Source organism: Alligator sinensis, unplaced genomic scaffold (assembly GCF_000455745.1).
Source record: "Alligator sinensis unplaced genomic scaffold, ASM45574v1 scaffold210_2, whole genome shotgun sequence".
NCBI lineage: Eukaryota > Metazoa > Chordata > Crocodylia > Alligatoridae > Alligator > Alligator sinensis.
The window spans coordinates 2067082-2079539 of record NW_005841946.1 but is presented as its reverse complement, the minus strand read 5'-3'; positions in this window follow the sequence as shown (position 1 = coordinate 2079539).

Below are 12458 nucleotides of genomic sequence, written 5' to 3'. Positions count from 1 at the left end.
GAATAGATCCTTTTAAAAGGGCAGACAAGGGACCTGGAAAACCCATATAATATAGCTAAGTGTTGCAGGAAACATTATTTTAAAAGATTGCCCTGTCAGAAGCCAGAGAACTTTTTCAATTAGTCAGCTTCACACAAGTCAAATTGATAGTCGGTTTTATAAATGCTAGGGCAGCGGTTCCCAATCTGGTGCGGGTACCACCAGTGGTACACAGACAACCTGTCAGTGGTATGTGTTAACACATTTATTATAATTACTTTATGAGACAAAAAATTGCTGGTGGTACTTAAGGTTGTATCATTTTAAATTGGTGGTACACACTCTCTCTGAGTTTGGGAACTGCTGTGTTAGGGGGTTCTTTGATCTCCAGGTGTGAGCACAATAAAATATGGTGAAGTGTAACAGGTGGTAGATACAACCCTGGTTTTTAACTGCAGGTTGAAGTACAGTGAGGTGGTGCAAAGAGGAGACCCACAGCTTTTTGTTCCAATGTAGCAGATTGCCTGTTAGCTTTGTTTATGCCTAACAAGTCTAGTCATTTCAAAACCCATCCATCTTCCCACCTACGCTCTACAAATGGCAATGAAACCAGCTTTGGCACCAACCTAGATAGGGGACACAACACAGGTTGCTAGGGAGTCAGGAGAGGGGTAAACTGGCCTGCAGCCTGCCCAGCTTAATCCTGATGACATTAGTGGCATTTGCTATCAACCATTTACTATGGTATGTCCTCACTTTTCAGGAGATAGTTTATATTCCATAACACTTCTTTAATAGGACCTAGGATCTGAAAGCATTTGGTGCTTAGGATGGAGCCTCACAGGAACATTACATAGAAAAGCAGCCTTACCATTTGATGCAATTAAGTCACTAGCCTAAAGTTATGCACCGAAGGCCTTTGGGAGTACAATCCAGGTCTTGACCTAGGATCATGTTAGTCATGTACCCACTCTATCCCACATGCCTTTCCAGTGCTTGTGCTGTTCCTGTGTGTTGGATATAAAAACAGTAAGGTGGATACGTATAACTGCTTTGCAATGTACATGCCACAAAGCCCGTGTAGTAACACTTCATTCATCCCAAAAGGAGTTGCTCATATAAATCTTATGTCAACAGTACTTGGTAGCATGCCACATGCTACGAGCTGAGGCCAATTTAAGTGACTAATTGGCAGTGTGATTGAACCCAAGTGCTCAGTAGGACAAGAATATTAATCAGCTGGAGAAAGGAACAGAACATCTCATCCCCTCAGTCAGTGGTTTTTATGGTCTCTACAACATGTACAGCATGAAATTCTGCCCAGTCGCTTGTATAAGCCAACACTTGTGTGCAACTTTCCACATTAGATGAACTGGTAACTTTTACACAGGATAACAATGCTAGTCACAATCCCTATTTTGAACTGGGGATGCTACTTTTTCACACACTTCAAGGAGTTTATGGCCGCAGTTTACCAACAGAATTTGAACTCACAGCTCCAAGGGAGATCACATGAAAGGCTGGGGTAGAGAGTGGCTTAAACCCCTGCAAGATCCATATATTCAAGCTTTACTGTGAACTTCTGTCAAAGACTGCTTCTCAATTGACCTAGCTGTGAAGTGGGTATATGGTCATTTTGACTGGGGTGCCAAAGATGCAATGCTGGCTATATCACCATCACCAGCTACAGGCTATTGTGCCTTCGCCATGCTAATTCAATGGGGTTCTAGGCATGTGTGGCTCTTTCACCATGTGTGAGCATATTCATAAAGCTACAAGTACCAGTCAGAAGCAGAGCCATTGCTAAACAACACTACACAAACAGCATTCAGAACCTGCGAGGACTAGAATGTGGTAATGGATTTTAGAATACAACTAGGTCCTATCCTCAAAACACGCACCACAGGCTTTTTAATACATAAATTATGGAGCATGGAAACGTTGCAGAGGGCGTGTGATCAAGCCTAATAAAAAGCCTAGATTCAGAGATCTGCCATCTGGGCTTGGAGTGCACCCACAGATCCAGAGACTTGGTAGGGAAACCCTGCCAGTGGTATTCTGGTTGCTAACAGGACAAGGAAGCAGGAGGAGCATGAGCCCCTTTGCTGGAAAACTGGTAGTGTTTTGATTTGGTTTACAAACTTGTTGGTTAGGCCTTAATCCACACCAGAGTTTTGTAACGTACACAACGTAGGAAGGTGTGGGATGAGGCATGCAGAGGAAATAGCACACACACCAAGTCACAGTCAAGGATTTAAAATGGGAAAGGAAACCACCTTGGTAAGACGACACAAAGGGCATGTGTAGATGAAACGGGGGCCCTAAACTGAAGCGGTGGGTTTTTAAAAACACCACTTCAATTTAGGGCGAAGTAACCGTGTCATGTACACCCGTGTCTTACCTGCCTCTCCAGTGGCACGGAGGGGAGGGCAAGCTGCTGGAGGGCACAGTGGTCCCTGGGATGCTGGGGGGGGTGCTTCTCTCCACAGCATCAGTTGCCTGCCCTGCCAGGCAGCACCCACCTGCAAGCACCTGGCTTGGGCAATCCTGGGGGGCACTGCAGCCACAGGAGGAAAGGACTGGGTCCCAGCGAACTCAGGCAGGCAGGCTCCAGGGGGGGGGGAAAAAAAAAAGAAAAAAAAAAAGAAGATCAGGCTTGCTGCTTTTTTTCCCCCCTTTTCTCTTTGGTGGAGCCTGCCTTCCCAGGCTGCTGCCAGGCTGCCTGCGTGGGCTGTCTGCACAGCCTCTGACCTGCACAGAACCCGGTGCTTCGCTCCACGGCTGTAGGGCAGCAAACAGATTCCTCGGAGGTGTTTTAGTTTGCTGTGCCCCAAAGTCATTTAAGGCGCGTTGCACTGCCAAATGTGCTACAGCGGCTGGAATTAATATGTGCAATATACCACCGACGCATGCAAACACCAACACCATTAAAGCAGCACAGAAGCATTTAACCCTCTTTAAAGTGTCGTGCACACATGCCCCTCGTTTCATCTACACACGCTCAAAGACCACAACGATCTTTTGCGCTTCTACAGCATCTTCATTTGAAAAAGCTTTACAAAAAAGTGGGCAAATAGCCACTCCATTTTACTGAGGATAACATTTCAGTCCCAAGAAGGGACTCGATTAAGTCAGTCAGCAATATCAGTGGGGGGGAAAAGTAAAGACTTGATGAGAATCTTCTGTTGTAACTCCTGGACCATGCCAGAAATCTGCAGCCGCACATTGGAACGTATGGGCTGAACAAGAGAAGCATTAAGGTAAAAAGACACATGACACTCGAGATAGATTCTGTCCTCGAGTCTTAGGCATGATACATGCAGCTTTTCATTGGATGGTAAAGCCTACAAAAAGATCTCGTCGCATGTTCCAAGCAGATAAAACTGATGACTACATCATTGATTAAACACCTTCTCCCCAGATAATACTTTGATACTTAACTGCCAGAAAGAAAAAGCTCATGCTCAGTCCATTCTAACTCCAGCCTCACAATTAGTTCATTTGCAACAGCCTCTTTTCTTGGTGGAAAGAACTAGAAACATTTATTCAGGTTAATTTCTCCATCAGAACACATTTATACACCGTACAGATTGCAAAGCAACGTTATCATCTAATTCAACATTGCCTATTGCAGGCCATTAAAAAAAGTATTCAGCATTGGAGCATGCAGCCATTCCTGAGCTCATGAAATGTGCTAGTTATAGAGTCGATTTGAAATGAAAAGGATATATGAATTCACAATTTGCTGTTCTACAGATTGGAGAACTGAAGCCTCTTATTTGCTCTTTAAAGAGCAGCTTACTCATTTCTGCCCTACAGAAATTAGCTTTTTAGATCTCGTGCATTTGTCCAGTTCTCTGGCACGTATCCCTATTATTTAGGCATGCAGTGCCATAGCTGTATCTAGTGATTCACGGACAGATTGTGCACCAGAGAACTGTCCCTGCTCACAGGAGTTTGTTACAGGCTAAAAGGCATGAGTTGATTCAACACACACAGTTTTGTCGCTAATAATCACAAGAGCTAGAACATCTTGCGGACCAGATGGGTGTTGTTGAAAGAAGAGGGAAGTTAAGTGATATTAATTGTGAGCTTGTTCCAGTGTAAAGAACTGGCACAAAAAATGGGAGTGAGCAATTAAGATGCAGAGACAAGGTGGGAAGAAATGCAGCAAGATTTTGGGGCCTCGCTGACTAGGGCCTCATGGGGAAGTTATTGCAGCGTGCAATGGTGGCCATTTAACACGTAACAGCTATTCCACACTGACTGCCCCTGCAGACACTTATTCAGCATAAAGAATGCATTTTTGCAGTACGGTTAATCCACTTGGAGGTAGGAAGAAGCGTGTCCATGCAGAGAAGGAATACAGAATAGGCATTCTGGGCTATTTCCCCATGGAGACAACTTCTTAAAACGTCTGATTCTCTATGGGCTAGGCGATGACCTAGAACTGCCAATGAAACCAGCTGAATGGGTGCTGTGTCCTAGAAGGAAGCAAAAGGTCTTGTTTCCCCGTCAGGCAGAGCCTCGCGTTAGGAGTGCCTGAGCATTCATCTACTCCAACCCCTCTCAGGCAGAGAACATCCCCGTCTGAACCAGTGCAACAAAGTGTCGTCTAGCTTGCACTTAAACGTCCAGTGATGGAGAGTCCATGAAGCAGTTCAGGTGCTTTACTTCCATGGAGGATCTAACTTATCATCTATAAGACAGGGCTAACAAGACTGTCCTCCTTCAGACGTGAAGAGAAGCTACTTTGAAGATGTAGGTGCTTAGACCCTACCATCATGAGGGATGGATAAATAAGTGTTTGCACTCAAGGACCTTCATGCCACCATTGCCCACAGTTCTCTCCATTGATTTCAGTGGTATAAGAGGTGTATTACACCCACACAATGCTACTGGTATTATTGAACCTTGGGTTCCCATTGGCATAGTAACAGTTGGCTTCTTGAGGGGTAAACTGATGGAGGTTTTACCACAGGACACGAGCTGGCTGAACGATGGCAGAGTCACCCAGGGCTATCATAGGATCAGAAAGAGTAGGGCTGGAAGGGCTGTCCGGAGGTTGTCTAGTCCAACCCCCTACTCAAGGCAGGAACATCTCATCCAAGCCATCCCAAACAAGTGCTTGTCTAAACCTATTCCTAAAACTACAGTCAAACCTATCGCACAGTGAACAAGACACAATGCTCCAAAGAGCCAGCAATGCCCTGAGCTATCACAGATGAAGCAGGAGGACGAGGGCACTGCCAACATCCCACCACTGCAAGGGTTGTTAAAATACCCTTGAGAGATCCAAGGAAGAAGGCCATGCCCCCAGCTCCAGAGGAAGGCAGAAACCCCTACAGCCCATGCTGATCTGACCATGGCCTATAAGCCCTGATATTCTGGCCTGGCAAAAACAAGAAAGAGGCGGCTTGGTGACTGTAGGAGACCTAACTATTTATTTATCTATCAAAATAGTCAGTACATTAATGAGATGCATATTAAGAATATATTGCCAAGACACAGACCATCCATCAGATGCCTTTTCCCAGTATAAATTTTTTTTTATTCCTTCCCCCCCCCCAGTTAAAAAAGAGTTTTAAACTTAAGTCTACAGTCAGTGGCTTACTTTGTTTTATTGTAACAAAGCAGCTGGGATGTTGCCTGGTGACATCAGGATTCATTTTTGGAAAATGAGCATCGTTAAAAAGAAAATAGCCATGACACATCCTTGCTCTTAATAAAATTCTCCTGGAATTTCTCTAAAATGAAAAAGCCTGCAGCAGCCTTCTGGAAACCAACTAGAAGCAAACTTGAAACAAAACTGCTCTCCCTTCCCTTCCCACGCTAAGATAAATGCAAACAGATGCTATCAAAAAGAAGAAAGGTTATTTTAAAAACTGGACTTCAGCAAATTTAGGTCTGGAGGAAAATTTAAAAAAAAAAAAAAAAAAAAAAAAATCCAGGTATTTTTAACCCAACTTCCTTCTTTTAAAGGCTCCTCAAAGGCACAGTAATTTTTTCTTGAATTTGATGAAAAGACAGGTATCGCAGCATTAAGAAAATTAAATGGGAAATTTTGATGCCAGTGATCATGCAGCAGTCTCCGTTATATTTTTCTAGACACCAGAGCCATTACCTTTGGAGGACACTGTGACACTAGAAAATGTCAGTCCAAAGCCTGCAAGAGTAACCTAGTAATTCACCAAAAGGGAAAAAAAGAAGATGATAGCAATAAGTGTTTAGCAGGATGTGTGTGCAAGGTAATCGTTTAGCAAGCCCAAACTTCAGCACGGAGTTAAAAATCTATTGAATTGGATTCTGCAAAAAAAAAAAGCCATGTGACTGCCTTAAAAACAATGGAGTTATTTTATTTCCTTTCTGGTTTCTAAGACTTCAGACTTAGGCCTCACATCCCATTCCAAGATTTCCCCTGAAAAGAGGGAGAGAAACTTCGAGTGAGACTGTGGAGTAATTGCTCAACTCAAGGCACAGGGGCTTTAAGGAAAGACACCAAGGGTCTTGAGATTCCCAGTACAACTGGGAGAGACGACAGGTCTGATGGCACGCACCACTAAGTGTTTCTAGGAGTTTCAGGCCCGTTGCTCTTCGGTGGTAGTGGACATGGACAGTCTGAAGTCGGGTTGTGCTCTGCAGCAGCTCTGCTCTCTGACTTGTCACCTGCCAGCTTGACTGCCGCTTCCCTCAACCATCGCCTCCAAGTCCCACTCCCTTGCTACCCCACTACCCACCCTCGTTCCCTCCCTGCTTCTCAGCATCATGATAAGGGTCACCAGAGTCTGGAACGGGCTCCCAAGGGAGGTGGTGCTCTTCCCTACCCTGGGGGTCTTCGAGAAGAGACCGGACAATCACCTGGCTGGGGTCGTCTGACCCCAGTACTTTTTTCTGCCCAGGGCAAGGGGTCAGACTTGATGATCTGCCAAGGTCCCTTCCGACCCTAAAAATCTATGAAATCTTTATCTCCATCCATTTTGCCTGTAGAAAAGATCGGCAATACTTTTCAGCTGGCCAGAGGCTTGTGAGCATCTTCAACTCCTAGCTATTCTAGACACTGGAGATGGGACTCAAAGACACCTGGCTCCGTTTATGTGCCAGGACCAAAGCCTTAATTTAGTAACACACTTCCAGCGTATTACCTGCAGCAGGATAAGAGCCCGTGTTTAGCTGCGACCAAAAAGCGATGCAACTCAGCTTAAAGTTAAATGAAGGTTTAATCCGAGTTGCTGAACTCAGGGCAGGATTTGTCGATTAGAAGGCAAGGAAGGAACATTGTAATAGCCTAGTTTTGCAGGAAGTCAGACATTAGCCACAAAGCGTCACTAAATCAATCCTTATTTTGCGGGGGCAAGGGGGTGGAAAAGTTGATTTTAACAAGGCCCGTACTGGAGAATCCGTGATAACCCTCGGTACGTAGGGTCCAGGCCATTTAGAGCTTTATAAAAAGTCAACCCCCGCACCATCCTTCTCAGCCACCACCACAGGACCAGTTGCACCAGTGCCATAAACACAGGTAATGCAGCCTCCGGTTCCTACTCAGTCCACTAATACACACCCAAGAAACACATTTGCTTCTTGGATTATGGAAGGAAATGGTCAAACGTGCACACACAATGCATCCCCCCACAACCTTCTCAATAAAAAGCTGCAGCGGTATAAATGCTGGCGATACAGTGACGGTGAGTGAGGGTGGCTGGACCCAAAGATCTCACGAGGTCCCTTCCAGCCCTAAACTTCGGTGAATCTGTGCATTAAGTTTGTGACTCCTTATTGGCCTAGAGATTTGTCAGATGCTTTTTGAGGACAAAAAACACCACCAACCAAAACACATTCTAGCAAGGCAAAGCTAAGAATATTGTCATCTTTTCTGCTAGATGAAACCTCTTTCCAGCAGCATAACTGAAACTGTAAAGAGACTCGTGGTTGGTATTCTTTTAAGAGGGAGCAATTTAAAGCACTGAAATGCAGCTCAGCTCTGAACTAAGAGATTTTACTGGGACACAGAATGACTTTGGGTCAAGGAACTACTGAAGGGTATTAATCAAATGTAATCTATTCCAGATGTATGTTTGAAGCCACTTAGTTGCTTTAAAAAGAACAGTCTTCAAAAACAGAGATGATACTTTATAGGCAGTTTACCAATGGAGCACAACATACAACAAACCCCGTTTTCCAGTTCCAGATGACTGACACAAATGTCAAGAGGACTGAGACCAAGGGACGGGGTTGTGGGGTTTTTGTTCATTTTTAACTGCGAGTCTGGCAAAATAAATCATGTTTGCTTTACTGAAGCGAGATTGATTCTGAAAGAGAATTAAAACTTGGATTAAAGAGGCAGTGGAGTACCCCGGAAGAAATGAGTTTGGTTCCATCGCTCATCATGACGAGGACCTCGTCCTGCAAAAATGGATTTTATCGCATCTGACAAGAGAATTGGATCCAATAAGACTATAAGGGATTGCTTGCTCAGTCATCACCTCTAGATTTTCTTGCTACATTGTAGGCAATTAATTGAGAGGGATTCAAAGGCAGTCATTGAGCCAGATACTCAACAACTTGGGTAGACGGTCCTTCCGATCAGTTTAACTTCGTTTGAACACACGGCAAGTCACGCTGAGACTTCCCCTTTTTTGTAAGTTTTTGGGGAAGTGGCAAAACTTTGCTTTCCTAAAGGGAGCCACATTTGTACCATACAATGGCCTGGGCTTTGCAGAGCTCATTCTTGGGTCTTGCTAGGTGAAAATTGAGGGAAAACATCCCAACTCCGGGACAACAAGACACAGGCACTGCTACTTTCTATTATTTTACATGTATATGTAAACCTGGTACAAACGCTGAGATCCAAGCAAGATCCCAAGAAGGATCCATGGAATAACTCTCAGTCTGGGTGCCGCACACATGTTCATGAGTCTCAGCAAAGCTACCATGTTCCCAGGAGGGCGTAGGATTTTGCACTCCTCAGAGACCCACTACGTACTTCAGCTCATTCAGCAGCACAGCAGATATGATCTCTTACAACTGAAACGTGTCAGGACCAGGTCTTCAAAAGCGATGGCAGGAGGAGGTGCCGTTCTGAACTGGATGCAGGTTAGGTTAGGGTAGATGCTAGAGGTCAAAGCAGGCTTAGGATGTGTGGGTGCAGGGGCGCATTCAATGGTGCCAAGATCTTGAGGGCAGATCTCAGTGGCAGGACCTAGGCATGGGTTCACAAAAGCAACCCAGACCCAGGTTCAGACCCCAGAAGAAGTCCAACACCCCTGCAAAACCTGAGCCAGGCCTGGCCTTTCCCCATCTTCTAGAGCAATGTGTTATCCAAGCTGGATGCAGACGCAGCTAGTCCCTGGAAAGTTACCCTCCTTCGGGCTCTGCTCCATTTCTACAGTGTGCCAGGTGTGGGGGCCATTTGGCAACGCGTTATTTTGGTGCCATTTACTTTCCATCGTGAAAGCTGTCTCTTCAGGCTCCCTGCCTACACCCCAGCCTTCCTGCAACACACAAATGTCAGACTGGAGCCCAAGAGAAAACAACAAGGAGGAGCATAAAAAAAAGCCTAGAGACGATGCAGGGAACAAGAGAGAAACAACCGACGGAAGGAAAGGAGCTGTTACTGCCTACAGACGAGCGGTGCCATCGTGAACCAGAACCACCGAGCCAGGAGCCTGGGCTTCAGTGAATCTTGGAGTCAGATCTAGCAGAAAAGATGACAATACTTTCCAGCAGCAGAGCTGAAACTGTAGAGAGACTCGCGGTTGCTATTCTTTTAAGATGGAGCAATTTAAAGCACTTAAATGCAGCTCAGCCCCATTGAATTGTGAGCTCTGCAACCTGCCGGAGCACTTATACCCGACTCAAGCACCTTTTTGTGATTCTCGCCCCAAATTACTTGAGAAGCAGCAGTGGAGACGGCAGATGTATCTTCTAAAAATAGAAGTCTATAGATGAACCAGAAAGCTGCCAGCACCACCTGTGGGGAGCAGCTGGCTGTGCTTCACACTCAATTTTAGACTCCGCTTTGCAGCGACCAAGGAAGGGAAAATTGCAGGGAGTTCTCACTGTTTTGGCAGGAGGTTTTATGTGCTGTCGCAGCGCCCCGCTGGTTGCTGACCCACCGGTCACAGCGGTGCAAAGCATTACTTTAGCATGAAAAGCAAACGTAGGCAAAAAAAGGTCACCCTCTCGTAAAGCCTCGGCAGGGCGGTAGAGAAACAAGCCGCTTGAATGCAGAGTCAGTTGTCTGCCCCCCACATCCAGAGGCAAGGAAGGGAAGGATGGAAGGGGTCCTTCAACTTAACCTGACTTATGCTCAAGGAGCAAGACAAGACTACCGTGATGAGATGGGAAAGGAAGGGAGCAAAGCCCAGGTTCTCACCTCTGCAGACACGGAAGGTCTTCCCCAAAGAAGGACAAGAAGAGACCTAGGGAAGGCTGAAACAGGCCCCGATAGTCCTAGGGTAGGCATGCAGGTGGGCTGCTTGGTAAGGAGGGCTGCCACACCAAAGGGTCCCTTGCATGTCTTGGTGTCCCAAACAAATGTTTTTGTTCTGCTCTGGCTTTGACGCTGGTCTGGCCCAGACATGCAGACTCCGCACCCCTGGGTGGGACATCATGCTAACAATGCTATGCTGCTCCCGGTACCTGACTTGGCTCATTTAGAGCCATCTCTACGTGGCACTGCTTTGTGCCACTGGCATGCCCACAATTTCTAAAGCACATATCCACAGAACGCACCTGCAAGACAGGGAGCTGCTTTTATCCCCCTTCACAGCTGGGGAGCAGATGGTCGTACAGGCAGTTTGCAGGAACAGATGGAGCCGAGCTCGCCCTGCCCCTCGGTCATCCGCCACCTCCAACGGGATGTTGGAGAGTCGCAGTCCTTCCCATTTCTGCAGGGAGGCAAACCCAACAGCCCCAAATCCCCGCAAGACTTTTCCAGGCCTCTTCCAGCCCTTTTTACATGTCAGGCTGGTGCAGAAACACTAAGAACAAGCCTGGTAACTAGAGGAGACATGCCCTGAAGGCAAGGAGCCTGTATTTCACAGGCACATTACTTCATGCACATCAGGTCTTCTCTGTGAAGTTCTCTACCTCCTCTCTCCAACATGGAAATCCAGCATCATGCCACGAAAGCTGCATTTTGTTGGCAGTGTCGTGTAGTTTTGGCAGGAGTGTAGTTTTGATGCGCTGAAACACCACGGTTCTGCTAGCCCAGTCATGTCCAAGTTTCACTCACTGCTTGAATGGACATCTTTTCATTTTTCCCTTCAGTTGCTTTCGTATGCCGATTTTTTGTTTAAAAAAAAAAAAAAAATCTCCTGCAACTGCCTCAACATTTTCTTTTATTGCAGTATATCCATCTATAAAGACAGCAGCTTCTCTAGGCCTCTTTTCTGAAGATCGCATTGAAAAAACTCCCTCATTTTCTTAACAAAAGGAAAGGTTTGTTGTTTGACTTCTCTTTTGTTTGGCTTTACATACATTTCACGTGTCTTTATAAAAGAATAAAACAGCAGTATCCAACTGCATTGCTTCTTCTCATTTCTCTTTCTAAGATCACTGTAAACAACAGGAGCAAATAAAAAAAAAAAAAAAAAAAAGACACAAAAAACCCCAATATTTTTCTATATTAACATATTAGGCAAAGAAGAGGCAAGGTATTGATTGGTTCCAGATTCCTAGCAATAAGTTACTGGAGGGGTGGATATCCACACTGACATTTTTGAAGCCACCTGTGGATGCTGGAGAGTAGGGAAATGAACCTCCCGTATTTACACAAATTGAAGATAACCCTGAATTTAAGATGACGCCCTAGCAATTAGATTCTATACAGGCAGTCCTCGACTTACAACATTTCGAGTTATAACGTGTCGCACTCACAACATTATAAATGGACACCCCGTTTCAACTTTGACGTCAGTTTTGACTTTACGATGCTTCATCCAATGCGATGCCACGTCAGCAAACAAGTTCGCTGCATCGCCCATCTCCCTGGAGAGCGTCTGTCCAAAATGCCTCGGACACTTTCTTTAAGAAAGCAGACACGACTGCAGAAAAACTTGCAGCCAAGACTCCTGAGAAGACTCCAGCCAAGAACCCTTCAAAACACCCAGCAAAGTCTCCTCAAAGAAGTCCTTCCAAATCAATATGATTGCCATTTAAAATATAAATATATTAATGTAGCTATATTACTCATCTATAATTGATCGAGTACAAAATTCGGGGTTATTTTTGGTGAAAACAGGGCATCGAGCCTTGGTTCAGGAACCAATCCCCCATTTATGACATTGTTTCTTATGAGAAACTTGCTTTTGAGTTACAACATTTCGACTTAAGACAAGGTTTTCAGGAACCAATTGTGTTGTAAGTCCAAGGACTGCCTGTATATGGAAAATTTATAGATTGGTTATAATTTTCCAGGTCTAGGATCTAAGTATCAGAGGGTTGTTGCATGCGCACGCGCGTGCGTGTGTACTGTTATA